Genomic DNA, 5,996 nt, shown 5'->3' with positions numbered 1-5,996 from the left:
TCTATCATCATATTTTGTCAACAAAAAAGGAATGGGCACAAAAACATCAAATTGAGTTCAATTACCAAAATCAAAATCAAAATCAAAAAAGTTTGCAAAATGCATCAATGAAAAGAGGAGCAAAAATAGACTCCTATGCTTTAATAAAAGCACCCTCGTTACAAATTGGGGTGACTTTGAAAAATGTTCAAAAAATGCAATGTTGAAATAATTACCAAGTATCAAAATGCCAATCATCAAAAATGGCAAAGAAATGTTCTCCAAATGTTAAAATACCACAAGAAATTGGGGGAAAAAACAAATCAAAAAGCAAACTACCAATGTGAAACTCAAAACATCTTGATCCCCTTTATCCATTGATCTTATTTGTTGCATGCTGGAGAGGGGACGACCCTTCTTCTTGTCTAGGCAAGAGGGGGATTCCGCGATCCTACAGTGTTTCTAACACCATAAGGAGCCTACTCTTGACAAAAGCATTTAGCGATTGAGGATAAAAGTAACCTAGTTTGACACAACTTGGAGGTGATTTGTTGGTATCCTTTTAGACTTAGTAGCTTGGAGAAACAATAACTATGATGGAGTGTGTACCCTTGAATTGCTTCCCCCTTAGGTGATTTCCGCCACTTAGATGAGGAAAGTGGCTATTCTTTTGTAGATGCATCTATTACTTGTTTTGTGTACTTAATGCTTGGATGTATCGCCATTTTGGCAAGCCCCACCTTTCCTTGCAAGAAGGCATCCTACCTCATGGTTGTCTTGTTGTTAGTTGAAGGGGCGGAGTGAGACCCGCTAATTGTCTCACATCGATTATATTATTAGGATAGTTTAAATAAAGGTCTAGTTCTAGTCACTTCTTTACTCGGGATGAGTAAAGGTTCGGTTTGGGGATGTTTGATGTGACTCTTATTTGCGTACAATTAGTCCCCTAATTGAACCTATTTTGCATACTATTATAGCATTCCATGGCCATTTTATCTGTCAATTCCTTCCTATTTTGCTTTCCTAGTGCATTTTGTATGTTTCGTAGGAAAGAAGATAATGAGGCGGAATTCCCGTCTCCCGTGCATTTTTTGGAAGCTTTTTGATGATATTGGATGGACTAGTACGAAAGAGGAGGCAAGAACGAAGACCAACAACACAAGAATAAGGAGTATGCAAAAGGAGGTGAAGCAAGGACCAATCTGAGGAACAATCCGAGCAGCTTAGGCAGAAGACGCTCGTCTCTCCCTCTTATAATCCGAGCGTCCCATGCAAAAGACGCTCGTCTCCTCCCCTCACAATCCGAGTGTCACCCTCCTAGATCCGAGCGGATCGTAAAAGCGCTAGCGCAATATGCTCATCTCATCGCAAGACTTGCATTTCTCCACTCTAAAACTTAGCATTGTTATTTACTAATTTGTCCTTACTTAACCTAGTAATGCACCACTATATATACTCCATTTGTAATAATCAAGATTACCAAGTTTTATTATACCAAGTTTCCTTAGATTAAACCAAGCTCTCTTAGTAGGAAGTTCTCTTAGATCAGATTAGGAATAGATTAGAATAGATTATCCTTTAATCTTTCCACAAAATTACACATTAATTTTTCCTTAATTATTGTTCAAGTTTATTGGATAATTGAAGATTATTGGGTTATTGTTGGAGAATTGACAACTCTTCATCAATCAATCAAGTTTTCTTCTATTATTCTTTGCTTTTCTATTTGTTCATCTCAAGTTTGGTATAATTCCTTTACTCTTTACTTTTTATTGTTTATTTCTTCACTCTCTTATCATGTTTATACTTGTTGTGATGATTGACACCATTGATAACATGTTTCCCATGATAATAAGTGAGTAGTTATTTAGCTAGGATTAATGGGCAATTAGGGAAACCAATATGGGGAATGATTCATGCTTAATCTAATATGTTCACATAATTTATTTGCTTGCTTGTTGTGATTTCAACTTATGCACATGTTATGTTTGATGAAATGCGAGCCTATGAATCCTTGAATTTTTTTACCCATCGCTTATCTTTTCAATGAAGCTTGTAAGACATAAACCAACTCGAGCCTCATTAGACCATGCATAATGTTGAATAGGAAGGATTAAGTCGACTTGTAGGTGTTGTAGAATCTAATCGATTCGGCTCCGGGACCCAAACCTTCTTAGGGATTGTAAGATATACACTAACTCGATCCCATCACAACAATAATTGCTTGCATCTAGTAGAGAACATGTTTGTATGATTTACTCCCATGAATCCCCTATGAACCCATGATATCCTAGCACTTTTAGTCATTTATTTACATCTCTTAATTTATTGTTTGTTTTACTTTATTACTTTCATTAGTTTAGAACACAACTACAAACCCAAACAAATTGTGACACTAGCATAAATTGAGATAGATAGACTTAGAACCCAAAGCACACCGTCCCATGGATCGACCTCGACTTAACCACTAACTAGTTGTTTGATGAAAATTATAAATATGTTTGATTGAGAGACACGACGACACTCTCCATCATTATCATATTGTTGTATTTCGTTTTCAAGTAATTGTTCACAAGCCGTTATATAGTGGTAGTTGTTAAATTGTTGTATGGTAGTTGTTACATAATCAAATTTGTTGCTGCATGTTTGAGTAATAGAGATAATTTAAAGGAATTAATGTAAAGGTAAAGGAATGGTATTTTGTTGTGTGTAAGTAATCTACTGTTGGGTAATTGATAGCAAACGATTGATGGCAAGTAATTGAGTTGATGAATAGCTGAGTGTTGACAAGTAGTTGATGGAGGAATAGATAGATAATTGTGTTTGCTTAAATTTGAGTAGTAACATGAGATGAGTGTAAGTGAAAGTCGAGTTGGGTGTTCTTGTATACAATGTGTGCTTGATGACTTAATAGGGAGTTTAGTGATTTGGTAGGAAGTTGGTGATTTGATAGGAAATCGTGTTGTGTAATGTATGCTAAAGTAGGTGATGATGATGGTTGATGAACATTCATATCGGGGTGGTATTCATGAACGGTTGTGTTGGCCTGTGTCGGATGGATAGTGGTAGGTTGGCTTGATTTCTTTGACCTTATGTCGTGGGGGAGGATGAGCCGAACTTCTGGGATGAAGTTCTTTTTAAAAGGGGAATACTATAATACCCGTCCTTCTAGGGACCCGTTGCCGACATTGACTGACCTTAGACACTTATCTTGACCTTCGGAAACCTTAAGAATGGTGACTTGTGACGATGTGAGTCTTTGAGTGCGTGTTACTCGATCTAGCTGAGACTACTCGATCGAGTAGCTTGGGAGCTCGATCAAGTAGATGCCACTCGATCGAGTAAGTGTAACGCCCCGTAATTTCGGACCGTTAATATATTTCGAAAATAATTTATTAATCAAATAAAATTTGATATTTAAAGTAATTAAAGTAAAAATAATTTATTACTTATTTTGATAGTAAGGGGTCAGCTTAAGTACTAGCCAACCCTTTGGTGGACTCCTTAGGGTACTCACTTTGTTTTTAGAAAAATTGTGGGTCTTGGGTGTGGTGGTGTGTATCCGCATGTCTAGGTCTGCGCAGATTTTAGGCTAGGGTTGTGTTGTCTCTTGGCCATGTTTTATTAATATTAACCGCTGAGCCAAGATACCGGTTCGATTACCTTCCCTACCTCGTGGTATAGACTCGAGTTACAAAGTGACTATTGACGGTGCTAAGAACTTATGCCTGTCTCTGATATATTGCCCTTTCTTGTATGGTGACTTTATGAACTGTAATAGGTGAGATGTAAGCCGGTTACAGTTGATAAAGTTTGGATTACTATTTGAATTATATGATTCACATGATAGTTTAGTTTGGTCAATTTAGGGGTCATAGGTTAGATTACATGATAATTACATTGTTTATCATATTGTTTACATGTTTTACTACATGTTACATTAATTTCGACGATTCGTGGCTGGGAGGACTCGAAGTTACTCCCCACTGAATTGTGGCTTTCGTGTTTGTATAAAATGCGATTGACAGGTTGTTGATGCTTAGTTGGGGTCACAGACGAGCTAGTGAGCAAGGAACCTTGGACCTAGTTTTGGCTATTCTATTAGTAAACCTTTTACACTTTTGATTTGTATATAATTTGAAGGGACATATGTCTCCCTTTTCTATTTTGGGTTTGTATCACTATATTTCCGCGTCTTAAGTTATGTATGTAAATTAGTTTATCAGCTTTTGCAGGGTTTTTGACACTCTTCTTGAGTTGGATTGGTTGTGAATGGTTTAGGAAGAAATTTTTTTGAAATTGCAGGTTTTATCTAGTTGAACCATTTATAAACATATCCTACCAGTTTTTCCGTAGAATTTACGCATTTAAGTAATTAGATAACGCTAATTTTTAAGGGTGTCACAGTTGGTATCAGAGCCTATTGCTCCCGACGCACGTTTGTGCACCCCACTTAAAAATCACTTGACCTTTAAATAATAAACTTGAGAGAAGGGTAGGATGGGTAGAATTAGGATTTTATGTGGTAGTCTGTTTGTGATTGCTAATTGATAGGTACTAATTAAATTTTTCCCTTTTGTAAGATGGCTCCGCCAAGAAGAGACATTGATGATGCTATCTTATTAGTTCTTACCCAAATTCTCCAAAACCAACAAAATCAACAAGCTCCTCTTCCTCCTCCGCCTGCTGAGGGTACTCCAGGCACCTATACCTGGGTGGCTAATCAGTTGACCCGAATCAACACTCCCACTTATGGTGGAGAGATTGATCCAGCTGCTCTTACAGGGTGGTTTCGGGAGTTGGAGAAAAGCTTTACACTGTATGATGTCAAGGAGGAACATAAAGTGAAGCTAGCCTCTCATTTCCTAGTACGAGAAGCAGACCGGTGGTGGTCCATGATCGGCTCACCTACCGTTTCAGCTGAACCAGGATTTGACTGGGTACGTTTCAAGGAGTTAGTGGAGGCCCGTTTCTATCCTCAAGAGCTGAAACAGCAAAAGTTGAAGGGATTCATGGAGTTGAAGCAAGGAAGCCTTCCAGTTCAGGCCTTCACCGATAAATTCAACGAGTTGGCTCATTATGCAACTCGATTGGTGAAGGATGACAACGAAAAAGCTTTCTTTTATCTTGAAAAGCTCTCCCCTAAGATCAAAAGCATGGTCCGTCGGGATTCCACTAGCTTTGTTTCAATCTACAACGATGCTTTGTGGGCTGAAAATTCCCTAAAAGACATTGAAAATGAAGCTCGTGCAACTAGTTCTAATCTTGGCTAGAGGCTTCTAGGCCCTTTACTCCTTCACCCAGGTTCATTTCATCTCCCTCTGACCCAAACAAGAGGAGATTTGTTTCTAATGTGCAAGTTAACCGGGGTGGTCAATCTTCAGCTGTTAATGATAATAAAAGTACTAAAGACCGAGTGTGCTATAACTGCAAGAAACCAGCACACCCTGGTAAATGCTTCATTGATCCTATTATATGCTTTTCTTGTAACAAACCGGGCCACAAGGCCAATGTTTGCCCGGAGAGGAAGGTGACAGCTCCTACTGCTCCTATCGCCCCAGTGAGGCCAGTGAGGCCGAAGGGTCGGATCTTTGTCATGAACCGAGCAGAAGCTGAGGCACACCCTGATATCATTACTGGTACATTTTCTATTTATGATGTTCCTTGTTTGGTACTATTTGATACGGGTGCCTCTTTATCTTTTATTTCAATAAAACTCTCCAATAAATTATCACTTGAATCATCACAAGAAGAAAGTACATCTATATCTTTACCCTCTGGGGATGTCTTTTCCTGTTCTAAAATCTATCCTGAAGTTCCTATTTCTATTATGGGATCTATATTTCCAGCAAATCTTTTCCAATTTCCACTTGAAGAATTTGATGTCATTTTGGGCATGGATTGGTTACATACTTATCATGCTCGATTTGAATGTCGAGACCAGAAAATAATTCTTACAAGCCCTTCAGGTCACCGTGTGTCTTATCAAATGGTTAAAAGACAAACCGGTACTAAAC

Source organism: Silene latifolia, chromosome 4 (assembly GCF_048544455.1).
Source record: "Silene latifolia isolate original U9 population chromosome 4, ASM4854445v1, whole genome shotgun sequence".
NCBI classification, from domain to species: domain Eukaryota; kingdom Viridiplantae; phylum Streptophyta; class Magnoliopsida; order Caryophyllales; family Caryophyllaceae; genus Silene; species Silene latifolia.
This window is presented reverse-complemented; position numbering follows the sequence as displayed.